Source organism: Fukomys damarensis, unplaced genomic scaffold, assembly GCF_012274545.1.
Source record: "Fukomys damarensis isolate Sample0158 unplaced genomic scaffold, DMR_v1.0_HiC HiC_scaffold_5, whole genome shotgun sequence".
In the NCBI taxonomy this organism is placed as follows: domain Eukaryota; kingdom Metazoa; phylum Chordata; class Mammalia; order Rodentia; family Bathyergidae; genus Fukomys; species Fukomys damarensis.
Window position 1 is genome coordinate 48,897,837 of NW_022900917.1, and position 14,309 is coordinate 48,912,145.

Below are 14,309 nucleotides of genomic sequence, written 5' to 3' on the forward strand. Positions count from 1 at the left end.
AGTACAGGTTCTCTAAGTAGGTATTGATGATCTTCTGGATTTCTGCTGGAGTTGTACCTTCACCATTTTCATTCCTAATTGCATGAATTTGAGCCTTTTCTTTCCTTTTTCTGATAAGGTTGGCTAAGGATTTATCGATTTTATCAATTCTTTCAAAAAACCAACTCTTTGATCTGTTAATTTTTTGTATTGTTCTCTTAGTCTTCATTGCATTGATTTTTGCTCTGTTCTTTATAATTTCCTCCTTTGTATGAGCTTTGGGTTTGTCTTGCTCTTCTTTTTCTAGTTTAAGATTCACCATTAGGTTATTGATTTGAATTTTTCTATTTTCCTAGTGTGTGCATTCACTTCTTTGAATTTCCCATGTAAAACTGCTTCCTTTGTATCCTGTATGTTGTATTGGTACTATCATTAAATTTTAAAAACTATCTAATTTCTTCTTTAACTTCTCCTGTGACCCATTGGTTGTATTATTCAATTTCTATGTGTTTGTGAAGTTCTTACAGTTTTCTTTTGTTATTGATCTCTAGTTTAATTGCACTGTGGTCTGATAACATACATGGGATAACTTCAATTCCTTTGCATTTGCTTAAAGATGTTGTATGATCTAGCATGTTGTCTACTTTGGAGAATGACCTGTGTGCAGATGAAAAGAATGTATATTTTGATTCTGTAGGGTTTAATAGTCTGTAGACATCTATTAAGTCCATTTGTTCGAATCTTGGTTCAATTCTCTTATTTTGTTGTTGATTTTTAGTGTAAATTATCAGTCTATTTGTGACACTGGGGTATTGAGGTCCCTGCTACAGTTGTGCCAGTGCTGGGTGAAGGGAGGGCAGAGACAAGGGGAAAAAATGAGAACCAAGATCTGTCATGTAAAGGTACAAGATCCCAATAATGAATGTTACTGTATACCTAAAATGTACCAATAAAATCAATTTAAAAAATTGTACCAGTGCTTACTTGGTGTTTTGTGTGCCTTAATATTTGTTTTGTATGGTTGGGGTCGTTAATGCTTGGTGCATATTTATGATTATAATCTCTTCCCTTTGGATTGTTCTCTTTACAGGGATGTAGTGACCTTCTTTGTCTCTCTATATTAGTTTTGGTTTGAAATTTACTTTGCAAATAAGATAGTTACCCCTGCTTTTTTCAGGGTTCTTGTCCCATGGAGAACTGTTTTCCATCCTTTTACTTTCAGTCTATGAGTTTCTTTTCAAGTAGGCATATTTCTTGTATATAGCATGTTATTGGATTTTGCTTCCTAATCCATTCTGACAGTCTGTTTCTTTTGATTGATGAATTGAGGCCATTGACATTGATGGATATAACTGATACATATTGACTTAGCATTGTCATGTTATTGCCCTATTGTTGTTCGTTTTTAAAAATTTTTTTCTCCCTCTCCCTTTAAATTTTGCGTAGTAGATTTGCTTTGTTGGGCCTCATGGAGTTGTGATCTTTACTGTCTTTTTATAAGTTATTTTTTAAAAAATCATTTGAAATTCTAGTTTAGTATTCATGAAGTTTCTCAGGTGTTCTTTGTCATGAAAGTATCTTAATTCTCCATCAATTTTGAAAGATAGTTTTGCAGGGTACATTAGCCAAGGTGGGAGGTTGTTTTCTTTTAAAGCTTGAAATACCTCACTCCAGGCTTTCCTTGACTTGAGGCTTTGTGTTGAAAAGTCTGTTGTGATTATGATGGGGTTCTCTTTGAGTGTAATTTGTTTCTATTCTCTAACTGTTTGTAGTATTTTGTACTTCTTTTGTGTTTCCAGTACCTTGATTATTATATGTCTAGGTGTAGATTTTTTTTTTTTTATCACAACTAGTTGGATTCCTATATGCTTCACTTAGCTGTATGTCAAGTTTTTTTCCTCTGGGAAGTTTTCCATCATTAATTTTGTGAACAGTTTTTTTTTTATGTCATATGTGCTTTCTCCTGTTTTTTTGTAGACTTCTATTAATGTTATATTCTTCTTGCATCATCTAGGATCTGTTGAATTGATTTCTCATGTCTTTTTATAGAATATTTTACTACTTTTAAGAGAGCACCTTAATCACTTAAAGAGATTTTTAAGGATGGTCACTGACCACCATCCTGTCTTCTGTATCTGATATTCTGTCTTCACATTGGATTAATGTGCTATGTATAGTTTTAATAGAGTTTTTAATCTCCTGGATATCAGCTTGATTCTGCTTTATGGATTCCATTTCTTTCTTTTTGTTATTATTAAAATGCACATCACTTTTTATCCATTTGCTTACAACTTATTTGTGCCTTTATGTTTGAGGTATATTTCTTGTAACTAGCATTCATTTGCATTTGCATTTTCATCCAAGCTGAAATTCTTTGCCTTTTAATTTAGATATCTAATTGGGATGTTTACATTTATTGTAATTACTGGTATAGTTAAGATTAAATCTATCGCTTTACTGATTCCTTTTTGTCCCATCTCTTCATTTCATTGTTCATCTTTCTCTGCCTTCCTTTAGATGAATTGAATAATTTTTATGATCATATTATTTCTTCTCTGTTGAATTATGATGTGAATTGATTAAGAAATGGGAAACAAAACATATTTACTCAGTATTTACCTAAACAGTCTTTTCTTTTTTGTGTTTGTACAACCATATGATACAATTTTCCTTGCGCCTAAATAATAACCTTTAACATCATGAAATGCAGATCTGCTTTGGATAAACTCTTTCAACTTTGTTCTAACTGAAAATGCCTCATTTTTTTCTTTGTTTCTACTAGATATTTTTGTTAAACGTAGAATGCTCAGCTGACTTTTCTTCTATTAACATTTTAAAAATGTTTTTCTACTTTTTTTCCCTTCTCTTTTTTCTGATAAGAACCTGTCTTCCTTACTTTTGTTTCTTTGCATTTGATATGACTATTCTACCTGTCTATGGTTTTTTTATTAGTGCATGTTTGCAGTACACGAAGTTTACATTCATCCTGGGGAGCAGGTATATGTACGTAATATAATTTGTTTCTTTTTTTAATTCCATTCCGCCTTCCACTCACCTCTCTTCCTCTACCTCTAAATCCACTTTTCCCACTTTCATTCTTGCTGTTATTCTTAGATAACATTTATGAAATGTATAATGTTCATATTCATTGTGGTTATTTGGTTACTCTACATGGCATATCTTAATTCTTCTCACTTCTCCTCTCACCTTCCCTTGCCCTTGATCTCCTGGACCAGTCCCCGTTGGCAAGAGATCTATATACTTGTTTCTTGCTGTCTACCCTTTATTTTGCTCTTTTTTAGTACTTTGCCTTATTCAAATGAGAAATACTTATGCAGCTTAAACATGTGTGTCTGATTTATTTGCTTCAGCATTCTATTTTCCAGGTGCATCCATTTCCTACACATGTGTTGAACTGATCCTTCTTCGTAGCTGAATAGTATTTCATATGTATAGATATTACATTTTTGTTGTTGGGCATACAGGCTGCTTCTAGAAATTAGCTATTATTGTGCTGCTATAAATACGGGTATGCATATATTTCTGTAATGTGATTAATGTCTTTTTTAAATCATTGGTTTGGAGAAATTTGATTTTTATCTCTGAGAAGTTATTGCCCTTCATTCCCTGTAGAGTTTCTCGTACTGAACCTTTTTGGCACCAGGAACTACTTTTGTAGTAGACAAATTTTCCACATACCAAGGGGAGGGGTTTCAGGACAATTCCAATATGTTACATTTATTGTGCACTTTATTTCTATTATTAGTACTTTGTGATATATATATAATGAAATAATTTACAACTCACCCTAATGGAGAATCAGTGGGAGACCTGAGCTTGTTTTTCGGAAACTACATAGTCCTATCTCGTTGTGATAGGAGACAGTGACACCCACAGTGTGTTGCTTATGTCCAATTTAATTTGTAATCTCATTTTGGTTACTGTCATTACAGAAAACCCTGCTTCACAAAGATAGGATATTGAAAATGGAACTAAGGTTTCAGTGCTTTTGTAGCAGTCTTAGGATATTCTGCATTGACTTTAATCCAGAACATACGAAGATTTGATTTTGTCTCAGACATACATTTAAAATCACTGCCATTTATGGTTTCAAGTAGTTAATCTTCTAGCATGGCCAAAATTGATTCATGTGACTTATTCTCAAATGGATCACGGATTCATTCTTTTCAAGTTCAAGGGTGTTTTGTGTTTGAAAAATAATGCTCAAACTCTTTTGAAACTTGAGATAAGTAGTCATACGTCAGCTGAGAGAAAGCCCTGGCTCAGTCTCTTATAAAATCTCTGCTAACGTTTGAAACATGACAAAATTTCCAATGTTTACTCCTTCCCCCATAATTCTAGTTTGACTTTGAATACAGCCACTCTATCTGTTGACTTGAACACAGTTGTCATTCATTTTGCAGGTTGAACATGTTACATGAGTATGCATGTTTTGCAGCCCATTCTTTGTCACTGAAATATGTTGCCAGTGGTGACTACCTTTCTAAAAGAAATATCTTTTAGTTCTCATAACTCTAAAACTTTGGTCAAAGATCTACCTTTAGAAGGCTATCTCAGTTGTTTTTATAAAAGAAGATATGTGTATTCTGCATCCACTTCTTTCCAGGGGTACATGAACAGACCTGAGTTAAGAGCATATGCTTTAATATGGTTGATAATTTTAATCATATCTGGCAAAACATTGTTAAATTCTGGTGACAGGTTTTGCCTAATTGACATCTCTGTATGGATGACATAGTACATAGACTCACATTCAGAAGTGACCTCTTTTACCCAAGTAATGAAACCAGAAAACCATCTACTCATGGCAGCCATTCTGACCATGTATATACTGACACAAAATGCCTATTCAGTTCTTCTGATATGTAGTCATTCAAAGACTTGAATAGTTCTGCAACTATTGGTTGGTAACAAAAGTGCACATAACATATCATTATCCTCCTGAAAAATGTATTACACAAGACAAGCATTGTTGCTTTGTTTTCAACCTAGATTGCATACATTTTCTGCTGTTTTATCAATTCATCTAGCTTTGGTTCTAGGTAAATGAGAAACCCTTGCCATCTTTTCAAATGTGTCTTCTAAAAGTTCACACCAGTGTTCTTGGCAGCAGTAGAATTAACTGGTCACAAATAGTAGAGAGCTTCTTAGCTTTAGCAATGGAATTAGGTACTAACAATTATGTTCTCCGTGATGACATATTTGATGATGTGGTAGCCTTCAGTAACTGCTTTGTTCTTCATGTTCACATTCATGATTGTTTTTCTTAAAAACAAAAAGTTCCCATGGCTTGTCTTTAAAGGCAAGGTGCTTGGTTTTCACGTGGCAAAGCAGTTTTGAAGGTTTCATGACTTCTTTGGATAGCTGTTTGCCACACATTATATAAAGCGGGCTTTAAAAATGTGAACCACCTGCTGAAATGAATCTGTAATTTAAGTAGAATTCTATCTTAAGTACTATTTTCTTTCAAATGCAGCAATCATAGAGTCTTCTGCTGGCTCATCATTGAGTATTTCTCCCTTTTTATAAAAGCTGACATCTTTTTTTTTACTCACTTCGTCTAGGGTTAGTTCAGGGGCTTACCAAAACTTTGAATGAAACAAGTGAAGAATGCGAGAAAAAAGTGGTAATTAAAATAATGGGTGGGCCACACATAGACATTAAATGTTAGTTCTGACTAAATGCCTACCAGAAACAGCTGTACAATTGAAGTATATAAACTACTTGCTACTGTAAAACCTGCTATCAGATACAATCTAATTGCCATATATGATATGGTATGATTGATATGAGTCTGCAAGCAATTGATTTTCATGACCTCTGTGTAGTCAAACTTTTCTGCTAGTGTTAATCTGTATTTGTAGCTATTCCCTAACGCTGGCATCCCTGCCTCAGCTCCACCTGAGATTATCAGGCATTAGATTCTCATACAGAGCATATAACCCAAATGCCTTATATGCACATTTCCACAGCAGGGTTTGCACTCCTAAAATCTAATGGCGCTGCTGATTTGACAGGGGGTAGAGCTCCGGTGAGAATGGAAGAAGCAGCAGGGAGCAAGTGTGAATGCAAGTGAAGGTTTAATTGCTCACCCACCACCTTCCTTGTGCTGTGCATCCCTGTTCCTAACAGGTCACACATGGTACTGATGTATGGCCCAGTGGTTGGGGACCCTTGTAAACTTGTTTCTATGTTATATGAAAATATTTGGAAATTTGATTTTATTTTTAGATCCCAAATTACTATTTGAAGGTTTTGTTATTTTTCTCTATGTCTGTTCTAGAAAGTAAATGGCTTGTTTTTTTCAATTAACAAATTATAGTTTTATATCTCCAGTACTGATGCATAATTATGAAGCCTATTTAAACTTATGTTTTCTCTATATTAAAATATTAGAAATAACTTATCTGTCATATTATCATCCTGCTGTTGCCTAAATAAACTCAACTATTTCTCATTCCCTGGAGACTTGAGAACTTTGCAGTTGAGTGGATCACTGAAAGTTTGTGGTCATTCAGTTCAGTCATGTCTACCAGCACTCTTACAAGCCAAGATCAATGATTTCTGTAATACTAGGTCTTCATTATCATTGGATTTCTCTCATTGTGATGATCAAATTGGGTTAGATGAAATGTAGGATAATATCTAAAACACATGCATCCTATGCAATTTCTATTTTATTTTTTATAATAATGAAAGACAGTTAATATCAGTGCTGCTAATCAGACATAGAGAGCCTGTTGATATCTGAACAAATAAATGAAAAATAAGATAGTATCTGAAACTAACCTTTAAATACTTCAATAATTTATTCATATAATATATCCTGTCCTTAAGGTATCTGACATGTTGCAGAGCAGAGACCTATAGCTATTTTCTTTCTTATTGGGGCTTGAGAGCATCTCTTTTGCTAGATTCCTGTAGAGATGCTGATGTGCAATCAAGCTTGGAAATTGTTTTATTTGACATTATGGGAAATCATCATTTTAAAGAAACATATTTAAAGATGACTTTAAATACCTCTAAGCACCATTTAATCAAAATTAATAAAATTTGATAGATGCACTTCTAAGATTCTGCATTCATATCTTTTAAAAATGTATGCTGTACATAATTTAACTTAGATTAGAGAATAGGAGGCTCATTTTAGTGAAACTCATATTACTCAGTGATGCTTCTGAAGGCTGTTGAAATGTGTAGCCCTATTTAACCTTACACATTTTATAGAGATTGCAGTGCTACTTGAGCTGGAATTCTCTCTGGTGGTTTTCTGTCTCTTGTTCAGGATATTAGTTGTGTCTGCTGCTGAGTGCATACTTCATTGGTAACCCTCACTCTTTCTGCTTTTTATTTTTTGATTTTGGGGATTGAACCCAGGGTCTCTTTCATGCTAAGCATATGCTCTACCACAGAACTACACCTTCACCCCTCCTTGTTTTTTAATTTGTTACTTGTAGTAAGTCAAGATTAGGGAAATAGATTTATAGAATTGTATCTGAAGAAAAATTTTAGGAGGTGGCTATTCTCTCACAGCCTCATGTGCATGGAGATGACATCCATGGTGTTTAAAGTGGCTGTTGGTAAGACTGGACTGCTTTGGTACTGAAGGGGTTTCTGTTGTGTATAAAAAAAACACATCACTTAGCGTCTCTGAAATTTCTAATTTAACATATGGGGTCACATCTGTTAAAGGATTATTACTCTAGAAGAGGAGTGATGTATAATTTATTAAAATAACCCTATGGGGAGACAGCCAACTCCATTTAATAAACTGAACTACTTGCTGGCTCCCTGGAATGCTCCCAGCTGAATCTCACATTAGTTCAATAGAGGGGGCAGATGAAAACAATTGCCCTTTATATAATGTTTACTATGTTGTATGAGTTAGCATCTCTCAGCTGAAAAATATTTATGTTAACTGTTCAGTTTATATGCTTTGAATATTGAGCTCCTGCTGGTATGTAGTTGATATTTAATTCCAAGGAGAACAAAAGTCCATTATTCTTCAGCTGTAGGAGGCAAGAAAGGGTGTACCATTCGCTCCTCCCATCAGTCTATAGCAGAAGCTGGCAGGTAAGAGCATCTCCCTAGAATGGCTCCAAATCACTCCTTCTCTTGCAATACCTTAGAAGTGAGTAGCCTTAGGGGGAAAAAAGCCTCAGAAGGGGTTGCTTCTGGATCACACACATTCTTTTTTCTCACATTGCAATAATACAAACAGAGGTTTTTGCCACAAGCATTTCTATGGCTGTCTGCTGATTGGGTTTCTCAGCAGCAGATAACATGACTGTCTCTCAATGTGATAGCAGATTTCTTTCAAACCCCATTGTGAGGCATAATGGTAGAAAAGGCCTTGCACAATTCCCACTTCTAAATGAAAGAGAAAAGAACTGAAGGTTCCTGCCCAAATCCCCTGCCTGTGTCCTGCAGGAATGTTGGCAGATATAGACTTGCTTATCCTGTGTGCTGCTGAGAGAATTTCACCACCAATCCTAATAGAGGGCTCCTGAAGGTTTTGCTCCATTTTTTCCCCATCTTTTTATCATTTGCTTTAATTTATACAATTACATCGCTGTTAAACACATTTAGAATGCAGATTTTTCCTTATATTACAGTGTATCAGTGAGTTAAAAGCAAATTTAGCTTCCAATTTTACTATATGAAGATTAAGATATGAAATGGGATTTGTCTTTGATTAACTGTTAACTACTATAAATAATGCAGTAAAGTTGCTTTGCAAAAAAGCTTCAGTGTGCTTTTAAAAAAGATAGACCATCTAAATTTTCTTCAATATCTTACTTTGTCCTTCCATTTACTCAGCTTAAATAATTTTTCTTTTTAGTTTGTCTTTCATCAAGTTCTACCTTTTGATAACTACTATAACAAAAATGAGTCATATTTTGTGTGTCCCTGTTTGAAAACTTGTAGAAGTTGAGTATCCCTTATCAAGAGTGCTTGGGACTAGAAGTTTGTGGATTTCAGATTAAATTTTGGAATGTTTTTAATGACATTGTGAGATATTTTGATGATGAGACCCAAGTCTAGATATGAAGTTATTTATCTTTTACCGACTCATCATGCATAGCTTGAAGGTAACTTTATGCAATTTTTAAATAATTTTGTGCATGAGACAAACTTGGTGTACATTCAGTAATCAGGCTTATGACATCATAGGATATTCAAAAAGTTTTAGATTTTGGAGTATTTCAGATTTGGGATTTTTAGATGGAATGCTCAACTTATAATGGAGTTTGAAGAACAAAGACGTATGCTGTGGCTACTTGCTCCTTGGTCCTTTTCTGACTCAGGAAATACAGACTGGATGCAAGTACAGCACGGTAAAGTGATTGAGTGCCCCAAATCTCTTCTGGGATGTTACGGTTTATTTCTAGATGAGCCCCTGAAGCCTCACACAGTCGTAGGCCAGGCTTTTGAAAGGTGACTGGATTATGAAGGTGCTATGTAACTGTTAGGAGGTAGGGCCTGGTCAGAAGCAGCCGATCACAGGGGCCTGACCAGGAGCGGTGTATGTCCCTTCCTGGCTCCTCTGCTCACTCTCTGCTTCCTCACTGCCTTGAGACAAGCAGTTTTCCTCTGTCACACCCTTCTTCCATGCCCCTACTCTGTGCTTTTTCTTGTTTGGACCTGTTGTCCATGGACTGAAATATGAGCCGATGTAAACCTTTCCTCCCTTAAGTTGCAGGTGCCAGGTAAATGTGCCATCACAATAAGAAAAGTGACAAAGACACAGGGTTGTATTTGACCATAGAGCAAATCAGACTCATTAAAAAATTCCTCAAGAATTTACTGGTAAGGTAGGTCATACATATTTCCCATATAATTAAAAAGCAAAAAAAAAAAAATTTTTTTTTTTTTGGTTCTGGGGATTGAACTTGGGTTCTTGTGCAACCCAAGTGCTGCAACCACTGAGCTGAATCCCCCGGCCTAAAAAGCAAAATTTTAAAGTAAGTAAAGGAAGTTACTCTAGATGGAAGCCAAAGGTAACTTCAGTGTATGCTTTGTGCTCCATGAGCATCCTTTAAGGTGGATAGGAGAAGGGCTATACATTCTCCCCATTTCATTGTTGGAAACACAGAGACTCAGTGAGGATAACAAGTCACTCCAGAAGTAGCAGCACTACAGGCTGGCATCCAGATTCATACTGATTTTTCTACTAAGCAAGGGTATATATCTGAATAATGTATAAATACAGGGTGTTTGATGCAGAAAATGAAGGAAAATTACTGTGGTTATTTGACTACCTTTGTCCTTAGAGACAAGTAATGCAAAGTTCAGGTACTTTCTCTGCACAACGTAGTACTTACACTAATGCTTAATTCCCCTCTATCACACTCAGAGCCTTTTGAAACACCTTCTTAACTTCTGGGCCAGATGCCAGATAACAGCACAGGGCTGAGGAGCATTGGCTTTGCAGTCTACTGGGGACAACCTCAAGCTCTAGTCTAGGCTTCTGCTCTTCACAGTGTTTACCACCTGGGTGAGTCATGTATGTAGTAGAGGAAGTGTTCAAGAAACATCAATTAATGATCATCAACAAAGAGTTTGTGAAGTTCTGTGACATGTATCTATAATACCAGCTACTCAGGAAGCTGAGTCAGGAGAGTTTCTTTAGTCTAGTATTTCAAGGCCAACCTCAGCAACATAACAAGACTCCATCTCCAACATAAAATAATTAAAATTCATTATATGCGTATATGAAAATGTCGAAGTGAAACTTATTTCATACAATTAATATGAGCTAATAGAATCATTGAAACAAAATAAGGAATTTGATAAGACATCAAGCAGCATAAAACCAATCTGTTTTGTGAACTTTTTATATTCCACTAAAATTAGCTGAAGTTTGTGATCCAAAGGTTTAATGGTTGGTTGTGGCTAATATTTGCCATTTCTCTCCTAACATGTCAAACATGTAGGAAAATTTAAGTAGAATAAGACAAAATAAATATCAGTGCCCTCCATAGGCTCTTTCATAGGGGTTATCTCAAACAGACTTTGTTTTCTTGTCTTCCTCCTCGGATGCCCTCCCCCGTTATGGTTCACTGAACCCTCAGATGGGTACTTATTTTAGATAAAGCTGCTTGATTCATTGTCTTGGTTGCTTATACTTTTCAGGCGGATTGAAATGCCTGAATTCCACATCGACATTGCCGTCTCTGTCTAGACTGTGTTTCTTCATTTTTTCCTGGGTACCTCTGCACCTTCAGAAGCATTGCTTGAACACTTCTTATGGGAAGAGCCACATGCTAAATGCTGGATATAAATTATGAGTTCAACACAGTTCTTGATCACAGAAATGAACAGTCTGGAGTGGAAGTGGGAAGTGATAGGGCATAAGTGAGTGCTGTGCTTTCAGCCAATTTAAATGCATTCTGAAGCATTTACTGTTGCTAGAAATGAGGTGTTTACCTGAGCACAGGAAATGTGGGTTTTTTGGGGGTTTTTTTTGCATGAAGATGTTGTAGATGACTTGATAGAGGAAATGGCACTGAAGCTAGGTCTCAAGTGTTTAAATAGAAGACTCACTGGTAGAAATGATGGGCAGAGAAAACATCATGAGAAAAAAAGTCAAAGGAATCTCAGAATTCATGCCATATTTGAGAGTCTGTGTAGAAGAAATGTATGCTTTACAAGAAAATAGCAGGAAATGAAAGTGGAGACCAGGGGCTGATTTCTGAAAGAAAGCAAATCTAGTTCAAGGAAATGCAACTGTAATGAAACTCCATATGCCCATTATCTCCTTTGAGTAAGCATAGCATTTCAGGTGGGCTTGATGGGAGAAATTCACACACACACAGGAAGAGGGAAAGAGGTGGAGGGAGAGAGAGAAATTTTGTACTTAATTAGCCATGTACAGTTATATCAAAATGGCAGTCCAGGATAGGAGCAGAATCAGTGACCCTCTGCATGGCTTTCTTTAGCGTGATCAGAACATACAATGAATGTTTAAATTTTAAAGAATTTGTTACAGTAAAATATATTGCCATTTATCCCCCCTCATTTTAAACACATACTTACCATCGTTCTTGACACTTTTTAAAGTCGTTCTGAAAGTCCTCTTTCCTAAGTATCTTTAGTTGCATTGTCATGGCTGCCTTGATGTTCTATATTCATTGAAAAATACTTACTTTTCATAGGCATGTTGGCTCTGGGAATTAAACAAAAGTTGCACAGAGCCACAGTGTATGAGGATACACTGTAATGTTTGTGTTTAGCAGAAATTGCTGTAAACATTTTGAATTGATTCAGGTCCTTGAGGCAGCCACAGAAAGACAAACATGAAAGATAATATATAGAAGTGCTTCAGAAAGTAACAAGAACAATGGGAAAAGTGTTTTATGTGACAATATTTTAAGGGGAATTAGCGGCCATATGTCTTAATGTAATAATTTTTTATTTTAATGTTAATATTAATCACACCTCATAGAGTCACATCTGGGAAATAATGGGGAGCCACAGTTGCCTACCCTTTGTCATCTTGCCTGTCTCAAAAGCCCAGTTCTTTTTATTGCCCTGTTCCTTTATAATTTGTGTAGATACTCTCTGAAAATGTCTTATCTTCATTAAGCATGTACTCTGGACTCTACTGGCTCTCGAAGCAGGCTCAGCATCAAGAGGTCCCACCTGCCTTGTAGGCAGAAAGCAAATCTGTGTCTGGGGGCCCTGGGTAGTATCTATATTTTTACCTTCCAAGATTCTAGAAAGCTCAGATTCCCTTAATCAGTTTAGAGGTCACCAACTCCCAGCATCCAAGTTGTAGGAGGTTTCTAGCCTTTCACTTATGAAACAAATAATGAAAAAGTATGAATTACTGAATGAGATTGAATTACAAAATGAGTAATTTTTCCTCTGTCAAGAATGCTGCTTCTACCTGAGCATACTTAAGTTTTCAGTTTCTCAGGAAGAGTCTGCCTCTCCTTCCTGTATGGATTAGTGCAACGCCTAATCCATCATTATAATTACAGGTTGATCAACTCTAACTTGAAAATTTAAAACCTGAAATGCTCAAGATCCACAGTTTTTGAATTCTAACCTTCTATAAATGGAAAATTCCACACCTGACCCTCATGCAGTGTACTGCATTCTAAATACAAGTGCACTAAAAATAATTGTGTACAATTACCTTCAGGCTAATATATGTATACCATTGAATATATATAACTCATAAATGAATTTCATTATTTAGACTTTGGTCCCATCCCCCAAATAATTTATTTTGTTCATGCACGTATTTCAAAATTTTGATTTCCAAAATCAAAAACATTTCTGATCTCAAGCATTTTGGATTTTGAATATTCAACCTGTATTCACATTCTTCTAAATTTAACTATCTGCCTGTATTGTTGTCCCCCCAAAAAGACTTGCCATGATTTGGATAAGTGTTCCCAAAGACGCATGTGTTAATGGATTGGTCCCCAGTTGGTGGTGCTACTGAAAGATGATAGGGGCTGGAGATTTAGCTCAGTGGTTCCACCGCCTGCCTCACAAGCACAAGGTCCTGAGTTCCATCCCGGTATCAAAAAAAAAAAAAAAAAAAGAAAAAGAAAGAAAGATGGTGGAACCTTTAAAGCTGTGGCCTCATAGAAAGAAATACAGTCACTGAGGGTGTGCCCTTGAAGAAATACGGGGATACTGGCCCCTCCTTTCTTGTTACTGTTTACATCTCGATGTTCACCCACAAAGCCTCGCGTGCTCAAAGGTGGCACTTTTGAAGGGTGATTGAATCATGAGGGCCCTATATGTAAATTTGATACTAGGAGATGGGGCCTGGTTGGAAGAGGCAGGTCTCTGGGGCCATGACCCAGAAGATGTATCTCTCTCCCTGGCTCCTGCCTCCTCTCTCTCTCTGCCTCCTGGCCCCTTGTGCAGCTCCCCTTCTAGGCAAGCCCTTCCACTGGGCTGCTTCTGCCCTGAAATCTCTTAAAACATGCCAAATCAACTCCTCTTCCCTTAAGTTATGGTTGTCACATATTGAGTCCCAGCATTGGGAAAGTGACTGAGACATCTCCCCACTTTTGCTTCCTGGTGCCACAAAGTGAGCAGCTTCCTCTGCAGTGTGCTCCCACCATGAAGTGTTGCTTCACTGCAGGCCTAAAAGTTAATGAGCCATGTGACTGTACTAAAACATCTGAAACCAGGGGCCAAATAAACCATTCATTTTTCAAAAATATCACTAGTATTTTCTCACAGATATTATTAGAGATACCTTAATAAGGCTCCTTTTGAATTCTCAGAACCTAGCAAAATGTTTATAAGGCTGGGATTTTTTTTTTTTTTTTTTTTTTTTT

The 14,309-nt window shown here is 36.2% G+C and overlaps 1 protein-coding gene across 1 annotated transcript in view; it reads left to right on the top strand.

The window, feature by feature from the left end:
- Asph (aspartate beta-hydroxylase) overlaps nucleotides 1-14,309 on the top strand; it is a 208,466-nt gene that overhangs the window by 98,591 nt on the left and 95,566 nt on the right. The gene's annotated exons all lie outside the window — the stretch shown is intronic.